Source organism: Ciconia boyciana, chromosome 1, assembly GCF_034638445.1.
Source record: "Ciconia boyciana chromosome 1, ASM3463844v1, whole genome shotgun sequence".
Lineage (NCBI taxonomy): Eukaryota > Metazoa > Chordata > Aves > Ciconiiformes > Ciconiidae > Ciconia > Ciconia boyciana.
The window spans coordinates 74,426,061-74,453,179 of record NC_132934.1 but is presented as its reverse complement, the minus strand read 5'-3'; the positions used below and the strand labels follow the sequence as shown (position 1 = coordinate 74,453,179).

The window sequence follows — 27,119 nt, the reverse complement described above, 5'->3', positions numbered from 1 at the left end:
ACGCCTTCATTGTTATGGGATTCAGGCAGCTATCTTTCTGACGTGCCCTTTATAGAGGGGAAGAAAAAGCGCAAAATAACCAACTGTTTTGCTTAAAACACAGTCAGCAAAATCTAAGAAGATGTCAACCACCACCAAGAAAGATAGATAGGCAGACAAAATGATTGACGGATGTTTTTCAAACTGTCTACATCCATGACATTAGTATAGAACACTGAGACACCTTTAAAATCACACACACACAATACAGACTGATACATGAAGAAAGTTATATTCTAAATTAAAAAAATTATCATGTTTTCTGAAGTGAAAAGGTATTTATGAGTGTCAAAGTGCAAACTTAGGAGGGCTTCTGGGTACATAAGTAAGTCCACCAGCCAAGCTAGAACACGACTTGCAACTGTCCACAAGTAGAAGGTAATGAAACTTAGCTTAAACTGCTTTTACTCCACTAAGTCTCATTACCTGGCAGGTGGGACAGGCTACCACACCCAGACAGGGACCAGCAATAACCTTCACTAGGCATTGGCTCAGCCTGGCAACCTGTTGAGTTGCAGCAAATAATTTGTTTCTGAGGACTTAAATATTCATGTATACACAAATATATCCACACACCTGATGTCTTAAAGCGTGTCTATCTCAGGGAGAACCAAGCTTTCACAAAGATGCTTGATTTCTATGCTCCCTTGCACTGAAATCATCTGAGCTCCACAAGGGCAGCAGGATCAGCCTTTAGTTTATATATACAACTTCATCAGTTCATTTTTTGGGGTTCTGAGGAGCTCTTTTTTTGCTGCTGGATAATACAATGCAGTGCTCACTTCTGGTTTGATAGCATCCAAAGAACTTTTGGACTCACTTTTATGTTTCTGGAAAGCATCTATTACGGGAGACCTTATAAATATAAATGAACATGATCCCCTGTAGAGAAAACACACAAGATCATGAGGCCCCTTAATAACACAAAAGGGATACCTGAACATAAGTATAAAGATACATTAGTGCTATGTTTTCTTTTTTATGAGAACAATTTAGTTTTCTGCTGTCCTTCCAGCCAGACTTGGCTCGTGTGATATTGAGAGAGAAGAATCATATACTTTCAGAATGGCTGACAGTCTGCTTTAGGCGTTATATCTGAACGCAAATCAGCAGCAGCAAGGAAATTGACATTTAGAGAAAGAATAAATTACAGGACATTGAAATATCTGTACTAGAGCTGTAAAAAGTAGCAAAAAACCAAAGTAAAAGAAAAAAAAATCACCTGATACTGGTGGGGGAGGTAAGAGAAGGGAAGAAGATGATGAAAAGGAAAAGAAAGTTTGGTTTTACACACCATGCCTAGTCTGAAAAGACAAAATAATATACACGCAAAATGCTCCAAAGGCTTCAAAATCTGGTGCTGAAAAGTTAGGACACGCAGAATTATAACTGCCTATACAACCTTTGTTTGGCCCCATCATGTAGATGAATTGCAACACAGGAATTGCACGATCACAGATTATTTTTCTGCAAGATCCCTGTACCATTGCACAGAACAAATCTTCTTGCAGAACGCATCAAGCACGGGTTGTCAGTGAGGATGGGGTTTTGAGGGTTTGATTCACTTGTTGCAGATTGTGAAGGTATGTTGTGAATGAGGTGAGGGTTTACTATTGAAAGGAATACATAAAACCAGATGATTTTTTAGTATCTTAAATTGTCTTGGATGCACCACATCAGCAAAATTTCTGCTCCCTGGTTTCCCCATCTGTAAAATGGAGGTACCCCCCTTCCTCAGGTTCCCAACACACCTATTGTGAAGATAAAGTAAAAGTTTGTGATGCACTTAGATATTCTATTGAACAGTGCCATACAAAAGACTATGAAAAAACAAATAATTCTGTCTTCAGAGCAAGAACGGTATGTGTAGGGACAGTGCTACATGCTGTACAATAAGGAATAATGCAAGATTGAACAGCTGCTCATTAATTGACCATCTTCATTCTGTGTGGTCAATGAGGCTCTCTGTAGAAGAAAAATTGTACATGATCATATAATTGTAGACTGTATCATACATACAGATAGAAGAATCCTGAAATGAAATTACACAGACAACACAGTGTTGAGCAATGTAATTAGAGTGCTTGACTTTGCAAGCAATGTTATTTTAACACAGCTTTTGTGCGCATAATTTCCTACGTTTCTTGAAAAAGGAAAACAGAGAAAACAGTGGTTTCACCGTATTTATCACGCGGCCAACGACATATTCATCATCTGGCTCAGGACCTCCAGCTCCACCTCTTGCACCTCTGCTCTTCTGCTAATGGCAGTAACCAAGAGTAAAAATAAACTCATACCTGTGTAGCTCTTACACAGTTAATCTTCCACTGAAGTTTCAGAGATACTCGATGTTGGCAAAAGAAGGGGATCCATTTCAGGTTCCTGATAAAGGGTACTTGTTCTGCCCTCTTCCCTAAACCCTCCCTCCTTTATCTAACTCTGTCTTTTCTTCACTCCTCTTTTGCAACATTCACTATGAACTACCGAATCTTCTTTAAAATAAATCAAAATAAGAGATAAAAGAAATGGGAGAATAATGGAGCAAAAAGGAGGGATGTTGGGGAGGAAAGAGAGAAACTATAGATAAAATAAAAACAGAGTGGTCAGTAGAAAAATAAAGCACCTGAAGTCTCAGCAGCGCTGTGGACTCCTTCCCCGGCAGCTGCTCCTCCACAGCCGCTCACAGAAAGTGCCTGACCTTTGCGAGCTGTGTGGCGGCGGCAGCACGCCAGTGTTTGATACCGCACTGGCCAGCAGCAGCCACGCTGTTCTGTGTCTTCAAAGGAGAGACGGGTTAGAAATATTTGGAGGGAGAGGAGGAAAGGCTAAGCAGGGCAAAAAGGAGACATGGGAAAGACAAGGGAGTCTCCCAGCATCTCTTTAACTGGTGACTCGGTGTTCTATAAAGGCTATGGCCATCCTTATCAAGAAAAGGAGAGAAACACCCCATGAGAAAGCAGCTTCGTGCCTTTTTTCCCAGGTCTTGACAGGTGTCCTGCTGGTATAAAGTCCTGGGGTTTTGTTTTTCGCAGGATTCAGGCACTTGGGGTGCAGATGCCCTACCCACAGTCACAGTTCTTCCCCTGTCACACCACAGCTGGCCGGCCAGCCAACGACTGCTGTGGGTCCAAATTAGAGGAGGACTACAAGTGTCAGTGGGTGAAGGTCAGCTCAAAAATCTGGGCTTCATATCTGCCAGAGCTTCCTGAGTTCTTCCCTGTGCATTGGGAAATGTTGGCTCTTATTTAAAGAAGCCAATACTGTCACCAGCATAACACTACTGACTTCCTTATCAAATTGTATCTGTAAACATCCACCCATGTGACCGGCTGAGAGGCTCTGTTTTGTAAGGTCTTATCCAAGCAAAGTCTCAATAGTAACTTGTGTTGAATTTTTTTTAGAGCAGGAAAAATGTAAAGCTCTTCTACCAGGATCCGAATGAAGGTCTCCAGGCACTCCAAGAGTTTTGAGTCTGTGGTCTGCGATGCATCTTATGAAAAAGGAAAAAAATCATGTTGCAGTTTATGGACTTGCTGTAGATCACAGTGTCATTATTATTATGCTGGCTAACTTCAAACAATTAAACCAAAGGGAACGGACAGGGAGACGAACAGGAAATGAAGCAAGAGTAAAGATTATTTGTTAGAAACAGTAATGATATCCTGGAGGAAACAGTAGAAAAGTTATTAATTGGAAAACGCCTCCTCACTGGCTGAATCTAGGCTGGCAGAGTTTATTCTTTCCAGGACTGAACACAGGATCAAAGGGGATAGTAAAAGTCCGCAGCCTTACGGAGAGGGCAGTTGAGCAGATACTGGAAGGGGACAGAGGAAAATGTGACTCAGGGGCTCTCTGCTTCTCTCAGGCAAAAAGCAGGGATTCTAAGTTGACCGGGGTTTATCCCAGACCTTCCCTTTTTGTTTTAACATTTTTGCCTGCTTGTGGTTTACTTTTCTGTGTAAAAATAATGTTTTGCTTTTAAAAAGCTGTTCTGAGCCACTTTAAACAGAAACTGCAGTTGGAAATGGGAGAAATAGAGGAACATGTAAACAAGACAGTTCCTTGTTTAAAAGAGGTACCTGGACCTGTCAATGAAGGATGTGCTGAAGAAAAACCAAGTGCAGGTCTTTTTGTAAGACTGTGAAATAAGGAAACTTTATCTCACAGATTTTCCAGGAGCCTACACATACTTCCGTAGATTTATATGAACAATAACAAAAACACTGAACAAATATAAATCCAGGCCTGACCTTTGTGGTTTTGTCCCATCCTTAAAAGCAACGCCATGCAAAACCTGAACAACTTCAGTTTTGCCCGTATAAAACTTGAACTTTGGTGATGTGAAAGGAGGTCCCAGGGGTTCAGCCAGGCACCTGAACCGAGTGAGTCAATCTTTTGAGGTCAGGTCTTCTCTGCCTCTCCCAGACCTTTGGCTGGTATTTCAAAACTATCAGAGTCTGTTAGATACCATCTATCCAACGGTGGTTGTGGCCACCAACTTTCTTCTCTATAATCTCTCCCCATTTTTCCTATGTAAGAGTCTTAAATGAAGTTTGTTCCAGACTATTAACCTATGACAGAAGACTGCAGAGATAAGATTTCACTGACATATAGAACAAAGAAAAAGAAAGGGTGTGAAAATTGCAATGACAAGGTTGCCTTGGTAGTTCGAGATGTATGAAATGAAATGAAATAAAATATCTGACAAACGTCTGGATAACACAGGTTGGGCACTAATCACTTTGGTTGAGTCAATCAGAACTGCATTTAATAGAAAGCACAAAAGATTTCCTTTACAAACCCAACTCCTTAGCTATAACATCTAAAATTTAAGCAATACTGTGCTGCTTTAAAGAATAAATGATATAAGCCCTGCTACAAAGACATATATTCTCAAACTACAACATTTCTAAAACAGGCAAAATTAATATTCCATTACACTGAAACCAGTTCAGATTCTATCTGTAAGAGGAAAAGCTATGGCGTTGGGAAAGCTACCTACGTAACAGTTAAACTGATCAAACTAGTCTCATGGATTAGACAGGATCAAGCCATGTTTTGACTGTGTGCCAAAAATAATCCTTCATCTTTGGCTAGGCAAAAAGTTTTCATATATTCTGAAGTGAAGATGGTTTTAAGCTCAACATGCCACAATTCTGCAGAAAAAGGAGGAGGACTGAAATTAAAGCCAGGCTGAAGGGAGTTATTTTCATACTTGCTGTTGTTGAGCAGGAGCAAAACATCAAAAGCAAAACCAAGGAAAAAAATTTAAAGGCTTGCATACAAATATCATCCTCTGTGGAGAGTTTTTACTAAAGGGCCTGTGGTAATGCCTAATTTGACACCAACTTGGCAAAAGTCTCAAGCTGTATTTCCTTCTGCACAGTTTAACTTAATACAACCACACGCACACACAAACAGAGCACAAACCCAACAAGGACAGCGCTTGCATTTCCCCCAAATTTTTGTGCCCTAACTTCTGGCCCAGCGAGTGCCATATTTCCTTTCTGCTGCAGAGCAGACATCGGTTCAAAATTATCATCTAATTTGCTAGCTAGCGTCTTTCAAGCCTAGCTGGAAACCCTCCTCCTCAGAAGGACCTGCTCTGAGGAGCACGCACCAGGAGTGATGGGATGCTTCAGGGATTTGCAGTTCCCTCTGAGGGGCACCAAGATGTACCTGTACACCCCTTGCATCCTCGGAGTTTCGATGTACTCAAACTCCTGCTCTACCTACATTCCAGGTTGTCCTAGAGCAAATATACATAACCCCGTAGAAAAGCATATGAAAGCAAAAACAACAAAGAAGCTGCAAAGCGAACAGGATAGGAGAAATATTACACTGTTTGTTTTTGCTAGAGTCCAGAACACAGTCTTTTGCTTGGGACAAAAAAAAAGAAAAAAAAATCTAAATGAATGGGTCTTTTTTTCCATTGTTTTTTATGACCATAATTTAGCAATGCATTTACTAGCCACTGTAATCATCAAACAGGCCTTGACAATTAACAAAGAGACCATGAAAATGAAAGTAGTGAAATGGAAATGAATCACAGCTTCACCACAGCAGAAAACATCTTTCTGAAGAAAAACAGACTAGAATGAACACCACTCCAAGTAAATTACATATTAATTAAATGAATTAGCAGTGTTACTATTGTCCCACTTGGCTACTCACACGCATTTTACAAAAGGACCCTTGCAGCTTTATGAGTTTCTGTCATTTCACCACATACTTGGGTAATGCCTGCTTCCTAACTGGGATTCCTGTTTCCAATATCTATGGATGACAGTAAATCCCTCTATACATCCCACAGCAAATCAACCTTACGCAGACAATCTCCAGCAGTTATTCGGAGCAGTGTCCTTCCATCATGACAACCTGTCATATTTTTGGCAGAGGATCTATCTAGTACTGCTTCCATACTGACAAGGAACAGGATAATATTTTAGGATAGACAAGGAGAGTATGTTCCTCCTACTCTGCTTTGTGGACTTCCTTTTAGACCACAGAAGTAAGCTGGACCAACTACACGTAGATGCAGCATTTTCAAAGGCATGACGTAAAGTTGGGTTCCCAGTCCCATGCTCCAACGTAATTCTCAAGACTCCAAAGTGTCCAACAACTTCCCAGGAAGTCAGAGCACCAATTTGAAGAGCTGTATATGGATCTGAGGACCTACTTGTCCGGCAATTAAAAAAAATCTTCAGTTGTGAAAAGCAAAAGCACAACTCCCGAATTTCTTTCCTCCCTCTGAACGAGCCCCTGCACACGACGTGGAGGGCTTCTAGAGCATCAGGGTACCACGATGGACGTGCATTGTGTGCGTTGAAGGTGAGCCAGGAAACAAAGCTGGCTACATCCATGGTAAGATGGGGCAGGACCATGGGCTCCAGAAGTCAAAACACTGGATGCAGCTGGTCTGTTGACCTTGTATGGTCTGCTGGCCATATACATGGCAAATGACCTCAAAACAGAACTGCAGCTGTGGATGAGCACGAGGCAGGAGCTGATTACAGACCCAATGCTCCGTGCATGACAAAAACTGGACGTAGAGCTTTAGCTCTATATGCTTTTGTTAGAAATTCATATTATATGGGGCAAGAGTTATATAAAACTAAATTCAATTTCAAGCATTTAAAATGTGCATTGTGTTCACAAGAACTTTCTGCTTAAATACACAGTCACATCTATATTAACTACAAAGTGGCAAACAACCTCCTGAAATATGCCAATAAGACCCCTTGCATCATTGCTAAGGTGCCAAACAGACTCTCTGTGGTCTTTGAATATGGGAGTGTATTATACTAAAGAATCTGACTTCAGGACCTTTGCACGTGACAAAAATCAGATGCTTAACAGGAATGACCTTAAAGAAAATGTAAAAAAACTTGGGGCCCTCGTATAAGCTGCAGCCCTATTTCCTTGGCATGTTGTCAACAACTTGTCAACAACAAAGGAAATATCAAACCAGTATTTGGAGGCAAAGGAAATAAATACAACCAAATACGTAACTTAGGATAAATTTTCAAGCATTGTGGCTTCACAGTTGACAATTCTCAAAGGGAAATTGGCCTCCTGATGTTGAGGAAATGGGTGGTCCAATTACTAATCTGCTCAAATTATTTTCATTCCAAAATATTGTTAAAATCACTGTCATAATGGAGCAAACATCTAGCATCAAATAACTTCCAATAAAACCCCAGAAGCACGCAGATGCTCTCCCTAGAAGAGGCGTAAGAAGCCTTGCCCTTTCAGCTACTTATCCTGCAAAAAAGGCTTACTGTGGATGAGCTCAAATTAAGACAGAATGTACTGACCTACCGAGCATTTAGTCCCAGCTTAAGCTGGGTCTTACGTTCTGCACTTTATTACAGCACACAACACTTCTCTCTGTGGTCATGTTCTTGGCATAAATGAAGTCACAAATCACCATTGTTTAAAATTATTAAAGGTCTTTCTGCATCAGTATTATTATTAGGGTTTTGGTTTAAATGAATAGTTTGCCATTTTTCAGCTACAGTCAAATAAATGAGACTCCAAATTCTGCTGGGAAAGGAAACCCCACACTGTCTCACTTGAATAGAAGGCCAACATGCATTTTTGGCTGCGCCTGTCAGTTTTCCCTGACTTGATACAGAAAATTCAAATGCCTACAAATTAAAGTGGGAGCATAATGCATTAAAAGATTACTTGTGGGATGTTGACATTCAGATATGAACTTCACACCTTCACTTTATCCTCACGATGCAGCAAAATACAGTCCTACGTCCTAAAACTCAGCAAACTCCGGGGAAGCTCACTAGGGCTTGTACTGTGCAGCTCAACACTGCTACGTAACTTCTGCCTATTTCACATGAAGGAAATTTGTGTGTAGAGAAGTATTTGTTTTAAACACTTATTGAGGCCACACTGCTGGTGTATTTTAAAAAGGACTGCATCTGTTCGTGGGTAACAGAACAGTGGCTAGGTGGATTATGAGAGGATCAGTTGGTCTTTTATTGTTCAGCCTCAATTCTCAGTTGAGGTTTATGATAGCAGAAAGAAAACTTCTGACTTTCCTTCCAGGAACAACAAAATATTTAGCAGTATTTTAGATGGTTTTGTCTTCCTCTTAGACAACAAACACCGAGAACTGCCAGAGAAAGAGTATTTACATGATGGACAAAGTGATCTGAACTTCACAGACCAACTGACAAATTCTGTGTTTCTGTTTTACATTTCAATAGACAAAATGCTAAGGAAAGAAGCCATGTGCACTATACACAAAGCAATTCATGACCCCAGATGTAAATCTTGCTTCATCAGATAGCTTGGCTCTACAGTTAAAATAATTATTTTTTTGAGTGTTGTGAATGTGTTAGAATGATGTATTTCATATGTAGGAATTACCTCCTGCCTTGTAAGGTTATCATGAAAATGAGATCTTGCTCCAACTCAAGCAAGCCCAGAGATAAAGGAGACAACAACAACAAAGAACATCAGCCCTTCCATCTCCTTGTATAAACAGTTTGAATAGCCTCCTGCATTTCAAGGGTTCTTGTCACTGATGATCTTTAGGATCTTGTAGCCGAACTCTACACTTCAGCAATGAGGACATCCAGTGGCAATCACCAGTTAACTTACGTGATGCAAGTGCTTTCTGCAAGTCTGAATTTGATATCTGAAACTATTTTTGTTTTACTTACACCTGCATGGGATGAATAATATCCCTTTTCTTGTTTGGTAACTGTTTTTCTCGAGCTAAATTGCCTATTGACTCTAGCCTGAAGCTAAGCAAAAAGGGCAGATAATACAGCAGAAGCCATTAAATAATGTATTTTTTGCCTATCATTAACATGAATACCATGTGCAATTTCAATCCCTAAAGAAAAGCCATAACAATCTCTGACATCGGCATACAGCAATTGCTGATGAAGACTGACTGCTCTAGCAGCAGTTCTTCTTTATAAAATAATTTATGCATTAAAACACCTAGACAAAGCTCAATTATTATCTACAATAGGTGAACGGCAATTCTACTGCTATTTTATAAAAGAGAAAACTAAGGCAGAAAGCTGAGGCTGCTTTGCAAGTCGAGGGCTGAAGGGGGATTAAAAGGCAGGAGAATTCTTCCTGAGCCAAATTCATCCCAGGCACAACTGCCTTGTTTGTTTAGCAATGACTGTGCTGTACTGAAATGGTGCAAGGTGAGGGGAGGTTGGAAGGATGCATGCCTACGTTTCATAATCATACACTTTTCCGGATACCCCAAGCAAATCCCTGCTTAGCGCTGTTGCTAGGATTGTTTTTAGCGCAGGAAAGTCAGAAGTTTCCCATCACAGGCAAGAGCATTTGTTCCTCCCTACCCGCCTCGCTAATGGAGACGGCAGAGTTTAGTCGCTCTGAAGCAGCCACCGCTTGAAACAGTCCCCAAAGGGAGCCTCTGAAAAGAGTTACTGCTTCTTTAACCTAACCAGAGGCAAGACCTTGATAGGAACGAAGGACAGAGCTGCGACTGCTGGGGGAAGAAAAGAATTGAAAACAATTAGCGTGTTGATGTCAGCTTAAAGAGGGTCACCGAGAGATCAGCTTTCCCTGCATCTGTTCTTTAATTAAAAAGAGAAAGGTGGCAGTGTCCACTACTCATCACTATGGTAACATTTAAATGCCACGCAGCTGGAACTGGCTGCCCGCTCGCTGCGGAGCAGGATCAGCCAAGAGCAGAGCAGGTACGGGACCACCAAAGGGCGGGTGAAGCCCCTCGGCGGCTGCTCCAAGACCCGGGAGGACTTCTCAGCCGGCGCAAAGTGCTGAGCGTGTCCGTACAGGTGCACGTTACGTACCCAGCATCGCTTCGGCTGGCTGGCTTCGGCGATGGGAGCCTTCCTGGGATGGGAGCCTTCTGGGAAAGACCAGAAATGTCACGTCAGGAGAGGGGAGGATGAGGGGAGGCAAGTGCGAGGAGGGGTTTCGGCAGGTTTCCACTGTGGTTGCGTGCCAGTCACCCTCTGCTGACTGCTGCCTTTGATCATCGTTAGTACACTAATGCTGCCCCTGCGACGGCTGCTTATCATCTTCATTGCTGATTTAAGTTGCTACAAAAATATTTGCCAAAGCTATTGTTTGGTTTGTTCTAATAATAGTTATTATATTATTCCTCCAATTAATTACAGACAGCTGCACTCCCTGCTTTTTCTGCTTCCTCTTGAAGTACTTCTTGCATATCAGCACTGATAAGAGTTTTGTCCACAGAGATGTAGGTCTTTTTTTTTAATGGTTTCAGTAATTATTTGTGTGATTGCTTGCATCTTCTTCAATCTGCAGTACTAAAATAACAACACGCAAATGATACCAGGCCAAAATAATATAATATCAGTGCAATTAGAGTAAAAATGGTCTAATCCATTTTGTAAATTAACATACAGTCCTGCAGTTGAGACCCCATCATATATTTTACGTTAGAATTAAAAATATCTAGGTATTTTATTCCTTGAAAACTATTTCTGAACAACATTTCTTCTCTCAGCTTGAGACATGTCTGTATCAGAATCAACTATGCTGCACATATGTATCCAAAAGTCTCTGGAGCCCTCACCATTTAGAGTCTGGGGACTCAAGGAATAGGAAATAAGATTCACTGTATGCCAACCTAGCAAAGATCCTTCCATTCTTGTATTTTCATACAGTTTCAACACCTTGCCTTTTAAATATGACCATATATTAACAAGGTTATGGGGATGTGTATTATCCTATATTATTATGTGAACAAAGCACAAATGATACTCCCCTCAAAAAAGGACCTGTTAAAAGCCCTTATTACACCAGGAGCAGAATCGTGAACAATTGAGTTAACGGCTATGTAAAATATAAGAGACATTTTCAGTTAGGCAATGAAATGTCCTATTAACATAGATGTTTTTAATGAGGTATTTTAACTTGTACCTGGCCTCCCTCAGCTTAGATCTCTCTTAGATCTCCTGGTCATTTATCTCTGGTGCTCTAACAACCTCTTGGATCTAATCCTTGATTAGTTCACATTTCTTAGCTATGGCTATTATAACACATTCAGCCACCAAAATAAATCATTTAGCTTTTAGTCTGCGTGTGTCACATTACATTTGAAACATCTAACCTTCCAAACAAATAAAGGTCCATCAAAAGCTGAAACATAATTTAGTCTGATAAATTTATTTTTATCTAAAGAGCTGTGCTAGCTATAAACTATTGGTACTTTTCTGACTATGCACATGGTAGGTACATTAATAACACTAAGCTAAACAATCTGATAATTGTAATCCATTGGTAAGGACTTCACAAAGGATGTCAATGGAGTTAAATACACAGTCCCGCTGACACAGATCACTTTCACGCTTCAGGTTCCTTCAAGAGTCCCAGCCATTGCGTATGGAAACAGGAGAAAGCGTAGGGAAAATATATAGCACAACTTCTATTTGAACAAATTAGATCACGCTCAAGCTAAAAGAAAGAAAAAAAGAGAGAGAGAGAATCTAGCTCTATTGACATCAACTGGGAAAAGGTCACGGTTTTCAGCAAGACTAGGAGTCTAGTATTTCCACTGAGACAGTATCTAGAGCACTGTAAATGGAAATCCAGTGACTCTCTCAGTAGCTCTGGCATTATATATCAGTAGGGTTGACCCTCTTTATAACATAATCCCCTGCCCCTATGGCCATCCAGCTGCTGGGGCACTGTGATCTGTGAAGCTGATGAAAAAAAGAAAAATTTATACCACAGCTTTTGACAGTTTGATCTCCCCACAAATACAGCTTGAAACAACTGAGCAGGCAACTACAGGATGATCGTGAAAGAGCTCTGTTACTGGGAGGACACCAATGAGGTCTCATACCTATTCACACATTCCTGTGTTTTTACAGTTCCTTTCCTGTCAAGCCCCCAAAACTGCAAATCATTAATACTTCCCTGTCTACAAACTGGTAAATTAAAAAGACTTTGAATACACACATGCACTGTAAACCACTGACACCATACATAAAATTATAACACAGGAACGACTGTACCAGACCAGACCACACCACAGATCTGCCCAGTTACGCTCTGTCTTCTGCCTTACGCAGTGCCACAAGAATATAGTAGGGCAGAACACAAAAATAGGGCCATCACAGGGCAGCATTTCCTCAGTATGTTCTCCTACCCTCCAGCAACTTGCTGGTGGTTATGTTGGTGTCCTCAATGGATTTTTCTTCCATTAATTTGTCTAACCCCTTTTTTGACCCATGCCGGTGCTTGGTGCCCATGACATCTCACGGCAACAAGATCAACAGTTTAACTATGTGTTGCAAGTAAAACAGTTCCGACTCAGTGATGTGCTGGATCCTTTTGCTGTCACCTAGTTCTGTACCAGAAGAAAGCGTGACCAGGTGTGACCATACATTTTCTCTGGAGCCACTCACAATTTTAGAGACTGCTACCATTTCTCTCCCGCAGGCTTAAGGATCTCAATCTACTATTCCTCATGTGGAAGTCACTTTGTACAGCTGATTGTAGTTGCCATCCTTTTTTTACATCTTTTCTACTTTGGAGATGGGGGCAGGAGAGAGAACAACCAGAATGGAATAGAGTCTTCCATATGTGGTTGAACCATGGTTACAACACTAATGACATAATAATAATAATCTAAATACAGTCGCATAATACTGTTCTCTGTTCCTTTCCCAACAACTCTTAGCATACTACTTGTTTTATTCATTGGTACTAAGCATTGAGCTGACACTCTTGAGTGGTAAGCTAGTTTATAGTTCATGACTTTGTACGCAAAATTAGAATATTTTTTTTTTGCCCATATGCATTACTTCACAATTTATACACACCGATTTTTACCTGCCATTAATTTTACTGACCAGTCCCTCACTAATGTGAGATCCTTCTCTGCAATCTGTTTTGGTTTCAACTCCTTGAATAACCTATTAGCAGCTGCAACCTTTTTTTCAATTTTCCCTTCTCAGATCATTTAAGATATGTTGAGCAACAGATATCCTAGCAGCACAGACATCCTATGAGACTACACCACTGGCTTCCTTACACTGTCAAAACTGTCTATTTATTCCTGCCCTTTGTTTCCTACCCTTTAGCCAATTATTTATCCATAGAGACTCTTACTCCTTATCTCATGACAGCTAAGTTTTTCCAGGAGCCTTTGGTGAGGGTCCTGTTGAACACCTTTTCAAATCAAAGTAGATAACACCAGCATCTCTTCTTGACTCCTCCACAGAACTGCAGTAATCTGTGAAACACAACTTCTGTTAACAGAAACCACATTAACTCTTCTGCAATAAAACACATGTATCTTTGTGTTTACTAACCCTATTCTTCGCCGTTGTTTCTTCCAAATGGTCTGTTACGGTGTGTATTTCCCATTTGAATTCCTTTACAGCTTGTGGATGAATACTGTCTGGTCCTGGCAATTTGATACTCCATATTTCGTTGATTTGTTCTGTCCTTTCCTACTGACACTGGAAGTTAAGTCAGATCCCATGACACATCCCCCACCCCTCATTTTCCCAGTAAAGAAGGGTCCTGGCAGACAACATCCAGAGTGTTTTCTGTCAGCAGTACAAGCAGATTTGTGTTCATATGATCATTCTGTATAGTCTCATCTGGTGCATCCCACACACACTTAGATAAACAGACAAGACCCTCCCCAATACAGACAAAACCAAATCTGGGTGCTCAAAAATCTAAGCCTAGACATAAAATTCAAATCTGAAAATTACTCCTGTCTTTTGCACAAGCCAAGCACGCTGTATGCAAGATACCGGCACTGGTCAGAAAAGCTTAAAAGCCTGCAGGTTTTGTCATGCAGATCCTGGCTCCATACTTTGCACCAGCTCTGTTTCACAAAGTTCCTCCATGTTCAACAGAGCACCTACTGCAAAATAACACTGAGCAGACTGTATATTAAAAAGCCATCCCACACATATTTATAACTAATTTATTCTTCATTTCTTCTGTGTTGAATAACTAAATTACAACAGTGGCTCAGTAACCCCTTTTAGTTTAGGAAAGGGCAGCAGCTTCATTTAAGTAATATTTTAGCCCAATTAGTCCATTAGTCTCCAGTGGAGACCAGAGGAGAATGGAAACCAGTGAAACAAGAGTCCTGCAGGATTCCTTTTAAGTAACAGACCTCTGACTCATCTGATATCATCTGGCAGCCCTCATGATCCCTTCAAAGATATTTTGTATTTTCCAAGTGTTCCACAGAGACACTAAGCAGGCATTTGTGAGGAAGTGGCAATGTATTAACACAGACTGTTGTGGATAAACCCATCTTATAAAAGAGTTTCAAACTATTCCTGTCTTGAAGGAGCTTCAAAGTATCTGAGGATTTTGACTCCTGCTCTTTCCCAAACCCTACAGAGTGTGGATTAGTCTTAGAATAGCACCTTGTCTTTCCACAAGGATGTTGCCTGAGTGGACTTGCTGTGTGTGGTAGTCCAATTCCAGTTTTGAGGTATGTTTAATTAAAAAAGTGGACAAAATAAAATACACATTTTCCTATCTGAAAAACAAAACAATTTTAAAACCCATTTTAGACACTTTGCCATGTAATACATAAGTGGCAGCTATGAGGTAGTATAAATACAGATATGAAGACTCAAGATGAAGAATTTGAAGGACTTTCTGGTTCTATCTAACTGACAATCTGAAAGTTAGTGCCTAGTTTCAATCAATTACCCCTTCAATGAATGGAGAGAGAGTGCCTCCAAGAAAACGGGCATCTAAGATAGGAGGGAAAAACTGTTCACTTCACGTACGCATCTGTATCTATTCACAATAAAACAAGTTTATGATTAGCTTAGCTCAAGCACCTAAAAGAGAAGTTGCTGGATCAATGGGAGATGAATCTCACTTGACGAGTAATGACCAACATGTAGGTGACACCCTGGAACGTCTCTGCATTTCTGTCACCTTACAGCTCCATAAACATAAGACCAATAATATTTTCTGTTCATACAGGACAGAATTCAAAGTCCCTGGAAGCTGAGGAAAAGAGGCTTATCATTCTCAGCAAGACTGCCTTGCAGCATTTTCATCAACCCCAAACACTTTATGGAAAAAATTCCTGCAGCCCAAGTCACCTACTCTTAGAAAGCAACCTTAAGCCAGCGTGTGCATACATGTGTTACATATGTAGTCTCACCCATTAATACTCCAGGATTGCCCTTTATTCCTTTATCACTTCTAAAAGAAAGTTGCCTCTGTATGCATCGGACTGCTGCCACATCTACATCGCTACCAGCACTGAACGAATGAATTCAAAGCTTGCTCAAATATGTACGCTACTTCAGCACAGTGATTGAAGACGTGCCTTAGCACAGGGTTGTTCTCCATTTTTGTGTTTCTGTTTAAGTTAGATGTGCAGAGCTTAAATGTGTAGTCACTGGCAAAAGACTGCATTTCACAATAGGAATGAATTTTCATTTGGTCTCATGTTTTATATGTATAATTTAATATTATGGCATATCTTTTTATCTAAACAAATGCAAAGTCTTTTGCAAATATATACAGTACATATACAACCCCTGAAATAAAACTCTCAGCTAGTGTAAGGAAGAAGAACTGTTAGTCTCCCAAATAAAAATCACCATTGTTAAAATAAAATATCAAGCAGTCTGGTGTCAATGCATGAAAGATGGGACCCTGATTTTACAACTCTCATCCAGAAGAAACGCTAGTTGTAAGCTCACAATACTCAATTTATCTGTCTCATAGGGATGAAAGGCTAAGCCTATTCTGCTGGGATTTGAGTCTGGGATTTTCATGGAGAGTTTATTTACAACTCCCAAACAGCATTTCCACTCATTTTTTGTAATTTTTTTTCTTAGATTGTTGTTTGGCATTGCAAGCAATGAGATAAAGAGCAACTCTACAAACAAAATCATTGTTATAACTTATTTTTAGGTATTCAAAAGCCTGAACTGCACACGTGAAGTTTCTTCCCTGGATTCTTGAGGTTATGTGACAGCACGAGGGAAAGAAAACACTCAGCCTTCATCTCCCATTGGGCTAACAGTGACTGAATAGCGGCTTTAAAGAATAAAAACACTAATCTAGCTCTAGCCATCAGCCAGCAAGTGCAGGGGCTCCACAGCTGAAGTTCCTCTACACACAGAATTGCTGCTCATTTTCCTGACAGATACATGTGTAGAAAGGACAGCTTCAATTTGAATTTCTTTAAGAACTTGACCCAAATCTCACTGAAGTTGAAAAAGCTACGCCTGCCTCTGCCACTTGTATTGGCATAGAGAACCTGTTGTTTTACCATCTTTAAAATGATAAATTTTTATCCTTCTATGTCACTGCTTATCCTAAAGAAATGCAAAGCACTTTGCAGCACTTTACATAATGATGTATAAGTTATCATTTCACCAACATGCTGAGAAGATGCTGCTTTTTACCAGAGCGCTGATATATAAGACAGGAAGAAAGAGGTAACCTTTTATTGTAGACAGCACAATTAAGGTATACAGACTCCAGTCTGGAAATTAAGATAGAATGCTAAAATCAATAACCAGTACCACAAAAGCTATAATGACCACAGGTAGGATCACGAAGAGAATCTACTGTTCAATTGTATACAATTTATATTGATACTTATATTATTTAACAATAGCCTTCTCATTTGCTCAGTGGCATATGCCAGTAAGCACAAAGTACAGAATAACTTCTTTTTCAGTATTCTTTGTGGAGCTGTGGAAAGCTAGCATCAGGTTTTTTTCCTCATTACAAAAGACTGTTTAATACATTAATTTATTTTTATGATTTTTTATTCCATAAAGGAGCCTTATCTTTCCTCTCAGGAAAACAGAGATGGCTGCCTGCACTCCATGAATTTTGGGCATTATATACTTTCAGTTCATCTGGAAGCCTCTCAAGAATGAAACCTCATGTCTATTTTGGTAACATCCTTTGGGCACTAGCTGGTCAGTATTTCAGGGGACGTGAGTGTGGATCTCCTAGCTCCTTCCCAGTATATCTGCTGATTTGTGGCAATAGGTAACTGGACAAGACAATAGAAACACACCTTGATGAAGTTGTACGTATATAACTTACATTATCTCCCCTTGCACACACAGAATGGAAGTAAATAAAATGAAGATAGATTGGCTGAAAAACAACGTTTCTTACAAACATAAAAGCCATGAGTAAGCTTCTGTATTTCCACGGAGGTAGCCAGTGCACTTGATAGGAACACCGAAATGAAATCTGACCCCACAGGAACGTGAGAGTCCTCATGGGCAAGCAGAGATAATGACCCAACCTGCGCATTAGGTCGACATGAGATGCAGAAGAATACGCTGGGTAAAAGAGGTGAGCAGGCATATGCACATGCACATTAAGGCACACGAATCCGTATATCAATAAGGTTTTTAAAATCAGATTAATTTCTACACAATTAACAAGGCTGTTGAAAGATCTGCTTTACAGCTGCTGCCGCTGCCAGGAGATGATGACAACTAAGGAAATGAAAATCAAAGGAGGAAACAATTACAACAATACTCGCTGAAACTATTTAGAGTTCTCTTAATAAGTCAGAGAAACAAGTAATTGAAAGAATGTATTTTATTGCTGATTGAGATAATACTTAATTTAGGTCTTATTTTGAAAAAGAGATCAAATTAACAAATCAGTTCTTTCATTCGAGTGCAAGTGAGAGCTCAGTGCATTCTCCTCACGATATCCCAGTGCCCGGAGATTCGGAAGGCAGGCGCTGGGAGAGAGCAAAGATGAGAAGGAAGTAGGACACATTCAGGGAGAAAGGCCAGCTGGAAAGAGTAAAGTGCTGAAATACAATTATATATAAAATATTAACTCTGATTCATTTAAATCTAGCAGCACAACAGTAACTATTACCTTGCTTTTCTACACATTAAGTTACACTAGCCTTTTCCTGTTCTGCAATTGTCGTAAAAACGGTAATGCCAAACATTTTTAAGCCCAAGATCTAAACCTATGGAAGTTTTTAAAATAAAATGTTATACATGTTTTATGAGCAGAAACATTGCCAGCATCTTCTTTAAACAACAACAAAAAAATTCCATATATCCTTTTCCTTTAAGTTTTTAATGCCATCGTGTCATATCTCTAGATATTATAATTGAGAGATAAGGAAATGTAAAACAGTTAGAATAATAAGTTAGCCATGTCTGCTATTTCTTTGAAACGAAGTGGGGTAACCCAGCTAGTTGCCAGATTGCAAGAACAACAGGGGCCACTGCAAATTTTCTCTTAAATTTCAGATTCTGCCCCAGTATCTTTGTCCTTTTTCTGAAGGATGAAATAAAATAAAAGCTGAAATGTAAACAGGATATGACAAGACTTTCAGTTTTGATAAAGAAAGGTAGGATTAATAAAAAAAGATGAGTATGGGCTTTTAAACAGTATGTTCTAACCTGGTAGTGTTTTGAAAAACTCAGACATATAAAAGTTAATCACAAAAACACTGGCAAACTTGCCTTTGAAGGGGAAGGCAGCAAAAAATTACAGAACATCAGAGCTCGGAGGGAAAGGTAGAAAGAATTGTAAAAGGGTTAAAATGACTAAGATTAAGAAAGTGCATGACAACCATTCTCAAAGACCTGATCTGCGCTAACAAAACCATATCCTATGCTTTTGATGAGACACTCACAAATGATTTAGCAAGAGGTGCTTTTGAATTATACCAGTGCTTTTTGGCAATAAAATGTCTTTTTTCGGGTTTTCATTTGTATCTGCCCTAAGCTGAAAACATCCTTGCTAGAAAATAAGATAGGAAATAAGCAAAACCAGGTTGAAGGTATTTTTAAAGCAAAATTTCCCTAAAAAGGAATTTATTGCAAATGTTAGCAAAAATTGATTAAAATAAATTTAAGAATTCAGGAAATACTAAATCTAAACAATCAAATATAATGCAAAAGAGGCTCCAGATTTTAAACCAAGGTAACATGGCATGGATTTCAATAGAGCTATGAAGCTTATAAAGGCCAAAGTTCTACCTTTACCTTCTGCTAAAATTCAGTGAGTTCACTGCTTTTTTTTGGTTTGTTTTAAAATAGCTGCTTCAGAGTATAAAAATGTCTGTCTTAAGCTTCATGTTAATTAAAGTTCAGTCTGTCTTTGACATATAAGCTTCAGTCAGTTTACAATTAATTGCAGTAAGGTCTGTTCTCCAGTGTCAGTTAGCTGGCTCACTCCAAAGCCTGAGGTCCCATCATGCTCCGTAAAATGGCATGATCCACAAAAGTCACTTTGCACCCTACAGAAGTGCAAAATTTACCCTCCTCAGGGAGAACAGAGTGATGATTTTGCTGTCAAGAGTCAGGAAAAAAAAATTATTTTTTTTTTTCAAGGGTAGGGAAATTCAGCATGGTGGAGAGGAGGAGTGGGGAAGCAGGACTAGAGATTGTGTTTTGCTGGATCTTCAACAACAAAAAAAGATGGGAGCCCCACTGGAGCCCTAATTCATGTCAGCGCTGAACAGCCGTAATTTCGGAGGAAAGCAGCCAGTTCTCCATTCTGCACTGTACATCGACAACACCAAATCCCTAATGCAAAACTCCATGGCATTAACAGCAAAGCTCCCACCTTGGCCACCCTGAATCTGACCCCAAGCTATTACCCAGTAGAGGTTGTCTTCAAGGGATATCTTTTGCCTTGAAGAAATACGCATCTGCCTAATATTCAGGTCCCACCCCTGAAACCAAACGCTCTCAATACAGCAAAGTATTTCAGTTTTCCCTCTGCCAGCTATCCAAGAAAGAGGCAGGTATGTTATACACTAAGACCTACCCTGTGGCATCCACCCAGAGAGGAAAATGTCTCTTAAGTGAAAATGTTGCTGCATCCCACTCACTTTCTGTTAATATCATGAATCCTTCCCCTCTATTTCATAAGACTGTTAAGTTTGAAATTCCTTTTCAAGTTGAAAACAACTCGAACCAAATGAATAGGGACTGGCACCCACTGAAGTCAGTGGAAAGACTTCACTGGACTTAACAAGGACTTCAATTAAAAGAGGCTATAGGATGCTCACGGTGAGTGAATAAGTACGTAAGACAGACAGACAGGCAAGCATAACCTGACCATAAACCTAAACCAGTACCCTTTGAAGAAATTACCTATTTGAGGTAAAGAAAATCAGGGAATGAAATCATCCCCTAACACCTCAAAATGTCAAAGGACCGGCAAGACACAAACACTGCATTTGAGGCCAAGAAAGTCTAAAATTAATAAAGCATTATACAAATGTTTGCGTGTGGTGGTTCTCTGCCTGCTGCAACTCTGCCTGCCAGCACCACCAGGCTGGGACCTCCCTGCACCCCAGCCCCAACAGCATGCAAGGTCCTCGAGCCCGAACACAACGCTCTGCCCCGGTTCAGCCAAAGACGGGTCTTTATCAACTTAAGATAAATCTGCACTGAGCAATTTTGGAGGGCCCACAGAAATGAGCTGTATTTGATTCAGGCTTTCTGATTTTAAACTGGGTTTTATTACTTTGTGCAGTTTTCTGCCATCAACAAGGCCCACCCAACCACAGAGACAAGCTAGATGCGTATCGGTGTGCTACTACCGGGCCTAACAAAGAAATCACGAAAGCTCCTGCTCATTACACTGCAAGAAATGTTGCCCCAGGAAAGAAACTGTGAGCCATGGAAGATGTCGGTATACACCAATGCTTTTGTTGGGTCAAGACAATCAAGTAAAATAATTAGCAGCAAGATACTGGATCTTCCAGCTCTCGGGAAGCGGTGCGGTTCTGCACATTGCACTCCCCAGAGAGGCTGCAACCATCAGGCACAAAGAAATTAGGAGCCAAGGAAAAAAAAAAAAAAGAACGTGGAGGATTTCTTTCAAAAATTTTGTACCGGATAATTGTTTTATTAATTGTGAAATGAGAAGACATATTAAGCACCGTGTGGCCCGGGAGTGAGAAATTCAAGAGTATCTTCCGTATTCAGGGAGATAAAGAGGAGATGACTACGGTGTGAAATCAGGAGGAATAAGAAACTGGCTTCCCCTTTTAAGAGCAGCATCAATTAAACCCAGGGGAGGCGGGTGCAGTTTACTAGTTAATTAGTCCAGGGATGTGGTCCTTTCATGTGTAATTCAGAACAGGAACACCTGGTGTGCGGCACTTCAAAGCACAGGGGAGGAAAAAAGCCAAACAATGCAGGATAGGTCACAAAAGAAAGCAACAGCACAAGAACAAAAACTGTTTATATCTGACCTTCACCCTGCTGTAAATAAAGCAAGACGGTAGGGCCCCCTCCTCCCCGCCCGGGGAGAACAAACAGCTCTGGGCGCACTGGGGGAGAGGGGGAAGAGAGAGACATGGTGGTAACTAATTGTTTTACAACCTAATTAAAAGGAAAACAGACAGCAAGATATAGATAGGGATATAATGATTTTAATCACGTTCTGATATGCAGAACCAAAAAAGACGGAGAAGGGAAACACGATCCGGGCAGTGCTGGGAAGCTGGCAGAAATGCTACCTATTGGCAAGGAAGAGTGGGATGGGTTTGGTGCACTGAAATCCTAAGTGGGCCCAAATCTCAAGGTTTTTGACGGGATAAAAATTTGTCTCAAGTTACAAGCTTCAGACTAGGAAGGAGCCAGGATTTCGCTTGGTCCCCTGTATAAATAGATGAGGATATACCAATCTGCTCTTCCAACCCTGGACCGAATATTAGCAGCGTACTCAAAAGTTTCTTGATCCCTTCCCACAACTGCTATTGCACAGCAAATCTCCTCTGTAGCATGCCTGAATCATGCTGAAACTGGAAGCAGATGCACCTTGATAGAACTTTTACAGTGCTTTACCTCATCAAACACAGTACAACTCATTAAACCTCACACACCAAAGAAGTAGGTGTTATTTCTGTTTTACAGAAGAAAAACTGATAGATTAATTTAGCAGCCATAAGCCACAGAATGATCAGTAGCAATGATCAGCCAACTTCTTCAGCAAGTTTGCTGCTCAGTCAGCAAAACCACCAGAAGACGGCCAGATCTTGCAATATGAGTAACATTTTATTGGATGTCATTAGTACAGGAAAGTCTCTGAAGAGGATCACTCCAGAAGAGCACAAGCATGTGTTTGGCGATGTAAGAATCTCAGATAAGTCTGGCAACTTCCAAAAAAAAAAAAAATTCCCAATTTCTGAACATATATTTGAACCAGATCCCTTTATTGTATTGGTGATTATTTTATTCACTCATCACTAAGCTTGATCTAGCACTGTAAAGAAAGATGCTGTTATTTTCAAACACTGGACTGCAATTTAAGAAACATGATTTATTCCTTAATCTGCTGCTATCTTTCTGTGAGTCCTGGAGTAATTAAGCTCTCCGAGTCTCATTTTGCCATCTGTAAAAGAGAGAAGTGGTGCAGAAAAACTGGGTTTGTGGAAAATGCCCCACAGAAGGGAGGCATTATTACAGATAAAAGCTCACTTATGTTTAAATAGCAATTTCTGTGTTTCATGAACTATGGAAAGTTATGAAGCCCCCACATCTCATTCTAAACCACCGTCTGTTCCCCAAATCATTTAAACAAATTAAAAGAAGAAATGCTGCAACCAGGACCATTTTGCAAAACTTGCACTTGTGAGATATGGTTCTGGATAGGACAACAAATAACATTTGAAAACACGCTGGACATAACGCACCAAACAAGCACCATGTTAATATCAGGAACAGCATAAATGCCCTGTGTGGCCGAAAGTTTGGGAAACTACAGGAATAAAAGAAGAATCCCTCTTCTTCTCTCCTATTTTCCGTAAGAAACAACACGAAACAGTTTTTTCTTTTTCATAAGTAGAAAACGGGTATATTGGGCAACATGCATGAAAATACATTTCAAAATGGCCTTGGTGATAGTTGGGAATTAAATAAACAAATAAATAAAATTAAGCACATTTGGTGATTTGGCTTTGCTTACTTCTCTATCATTTATACCCAGGCTGGGAACTACAAATGTGGGAGTATTTTCTAGAATGAGCTTTACAGAACGGCCTGAAGACCTCTCAAAGTGTTCCTCTTCACCCATGCTCAGATGGGAAGGGCAAGCTCCCTTATTTTAAGAAAAATGTATGTTATTTAATGAGCAGTGACCTCTCCAGAAGCTGTATTTGTCTTAATGAAACAAGGCCATCATTCAAGCTGCCACCTAACAGGAGTTCAGTGCTGAAAGACGTTTGGGTTTTTTTGGGGGGTTGGGTTGTTTGGGGGGATTTTTTTGGTGGGTTTTTTAGTTGTTTGGGGGATGGCGGGGGGAGGTTGAAAAGAAATATCATCCAGCACAAGCCTCATGAGAGTAGTGGTAATAAGATGAAATCTAAGCTGACCAAGTTTTTATTAGGTGAAGGCATTTGACAAAAATCACAATGCTCTGAGGTAAATTTCTCCATATACTTCTAGATATAACTTGTGTGCACTGCAAGACCAAAACCAGTACAAAGTGTATCCTCCTGAATTGGATGCCCATGAGACAGACTCCTCTTTCACCAGTTCTTCCCCAAAATAATTCCTACTCCGCCATACCTAGGACATGACTAGCATCACCTAGGCATGCTAGTCAACAGGATGGCACAGCAAATGCTCCCTGGGCTCCCAGCACCTCACAGCAAACAAGTGCACAACCCAAGCATCATCCTTAGGCACCTTGGGCAGCACAGCCGGCACAATCATCAGCCACAGGGAATTCACAGACCTCAACCCCATCCTCCTCATCCACAGCAAAAACGTGGAAAGACTACTAGAAACAGGGCTGAGCTTCCACAGCAGTGCAGTGCAACTGCACACCTATTTTCAGATGGACTGGCTGGAGGACTTGCTAACCAGCCATTTCATCTCATCAATAAAAACTGTAAAATCTGGTCGCCAGGGTGTTTTGTTATGTACATCCTTAACGTGAATGCATTTATAGACCTATAAGGGGAATAGGTAAGAGCAGGTAGAAAGCAGTTCGTCATCTCCAAGCTAAATGTGGTCAAAGTGTTTTTGCGATTGAGCTATGCAATCGCATAGCTCACAGATATCCTTGGCTAGTCTGCGTCAACCAGGGGAAGTTATTGTTAAATACTTAGAACTGTTAAACAAAACAAGCCCCACAGTGGTAGCCCAACATTTAATTCCAAAGAGGAGTAAGAGGGGAAGGAGAAAATAAAAGACAAGGGCAGTGAAAACTGAAGGAAACACTCACAGGTCATGGGATATTACTGAGACTCGAGTTCTCACCAACTTGGGAGCTCTCTAGGTGATTCTAGGTTAGGTAAGAAGTCAACCAGCTACAGAAATTTAAGCATATATATACTGTATATATTCTACCTAGCCAATATATAAATATATCCAGCTGTTAAGATAGAATTGCAGCATTTATTTGCCTTTCTTTTTTTTATGATTTTCTGTTTCCAATTTGTAATTACAAGACTGCTCTTAAGTCTTGCTAAATAAGCCCAGACTTTGCCTTACCATTAAATTTGTCTCCTGTTGCGGTTCAAAATGAACTGGAAGAAAACTGACAATCTCTTGGTATTCTTGTCTTCCTGAATGCAGTGGCTCGGTACGGCATGAGAAGAACATGTTCTCAGGAAGAAAAAGGTCTGAGCAGTGTTTCCTTAAAAGCAGAAAAGAGTGAATAAAAGGGCTCAGAGTGCCAGATGACAGCAGTTAGGAGAGGTTTCTCCAGAGCAGGAATAAACTGCAGCCTTTCCTGGAAGGAAAGAAAAATGAAGACCTGAAGGCATACCCCAAGAGTTGCATGTGTTCTGCCAAGCAGTAATTCTCATAACAAGTTAGACTTTTTGGAGATTATTTATTATGCTGGTGAAAGAGACACTCTCTTTTCGTGCAATGCTTGACTCACTGCAACTGGAAATAAAACCTTCACTGGTTTGGGGAAAAAAAAGAAAAAAAGAGAGGGGACATCTTCACAGGGAAGATTCAACTTTTTCTGTTCTCTTTGGTTCATCAAGACAAGATCCATCCGACTTCTACATTTCTGTAGCTCCCTGGGCAGTTAAAAGGTAGAGAAATAAGCAATTTCAGGTGCAATTCACCTGAGCTGTTTTAGCATCAAACATCGATTGCATTGATTGAACTTGATTACATTGATAACATTGATTGAACTTGCAAACTGCCTGTTCTCCTCATTGATTAACAGGGAGTCCCGACAACCATCTCAGAGTAGATGTTCGCACTGTTGAGTCTGGAAGAAAGGCCCCATGAGTCCAGGGCAGGTGAGGCCGGGGCATGCTGCTGAGGCTGTTCTCCCAGGCTCACGCGTGAGCCCGGCAGGGAGCAGAACAGCTCCCTAGGGAAGCACCCTGTGCTCCTGCTGCACAGGCTGAGAAGCATTTGCTTCACCACCATCCCTAACTTCAAGGTTTGTTGATGAGCCCACTATGCAGGTCTAAATGAAATAAGCGATATCCCAAGAGTCTGGGATCTCTGGGCATGAATCACTCCCAATGAAATTTGATTTACACTGGTCCCTCTTACAAGCATATTACCTTGTACAATAACTCCCTGGACCCACTCATCCGAACAATACCCCAAAGCCCCAGACTCCCTAAAAACATTTGCTGGATGAAACCAGCAGCATTTTCCACTCTCCCCCTGCAGTTTCCAGGTCCCAGCTAAGCCCCGCTGTGCTGCAGTGGCTGTTAGCATCCTCTCACAGAGCTGCTGGTGTCTTACCAGGCCAAGGTGTCCACTAGACACAAAGGGACTCCTGAGACCTTAGAAGTTGAGTTACTCTTTGGTTCAAGAATTCTTTGGTAAATGCCTACAAGACCCAAGCAGTTGTGAACTCACAGGCTTTTGCACTACTTACCTAGCTTCAGCAATAACCCAGATTGCAATCAGGACATAAATCAGAGCTAGCACACCACATTTTGGAGAAATAAATATTTCTAAACCATGGTATCTTCATATGCCAAGTACCCGCACCAACAAAACCTCTTCAGTGTCTTACAGGAAAGAGTAGCACCTTCTAAACCATTAGCACCCTTCTAGCTAGCGCAACTATGATAAGTCACTGGGAATAAAAGTAAGCACAGAGCTGTTTTATTTGTGGCACTTCTATTTCCTTTAATGTGTGCCTGATAAAATGTTTTCTAAGCATTGCCTTTAGTATGTGTTTATCCCAAAGGGACCATTCCAGGAGGACAAAAAATGCAGCACCCACTACTGCCAGGTTTGCCTTCAAAGCCATGAATACACACTTCATTCACTTGAATAAATTTCCTTTTTATCTAATACATCCAGTGATGCTTCAGGCTTGTGCTTGATGAACATGTCCTACCTTTCAGCAGAAACTCTGAAACATAAGTTAAGTTAGCTACAAACAAAGTTACCCTCATGAAAATATTTGTCATGAAAGCTCATGTTTCAACAAGAGGTGTGTTTTATTTTTAAATATTCTCATTGTAAAAGACCACTAACTTTTTGGGGAGTCAGTCCCTAGAGGTTGAGAGGTGCTAAGTGCCTCCAACTGTCATTTACTTTGGTGAGAAAGAGGACACACTTAAACGGGGTAGCTCTGCTTGTGTGCAGCTAAAACACTTTTCTTCCACC

At 40.5% G+C, this 27,119-nt stretch overlaps 1 protein-coding gene across 21 annotated transcripts in view; it reads right to left on the bottom strand.

Annotated features, from left to right (window-relative positions):
* Window positions 1–27,119, bottom strand: part of SOX5 (SRY-box transcription factor 5) — a 721,637-nt gene that overhangs the window by 390,054 nt on the left and 304,464 nt on the right. Inside the window, exon 1 of one of the 21 annotated variants that reach the window (XM_072874924.1) lies at window positions 3,468–3,474. The exons of the other annotated variants lie outside the window; for them this stretch is intronic. The gene's annotated coding sequence lies outside the window, so the exon portion shown is untranslated. Of the gene's footprint in view, window positions 1–3,467; window positions 3,475–27,119 lie in introns of those variants that run through there. 21 annotated transcript variants of the gene reach the window in all.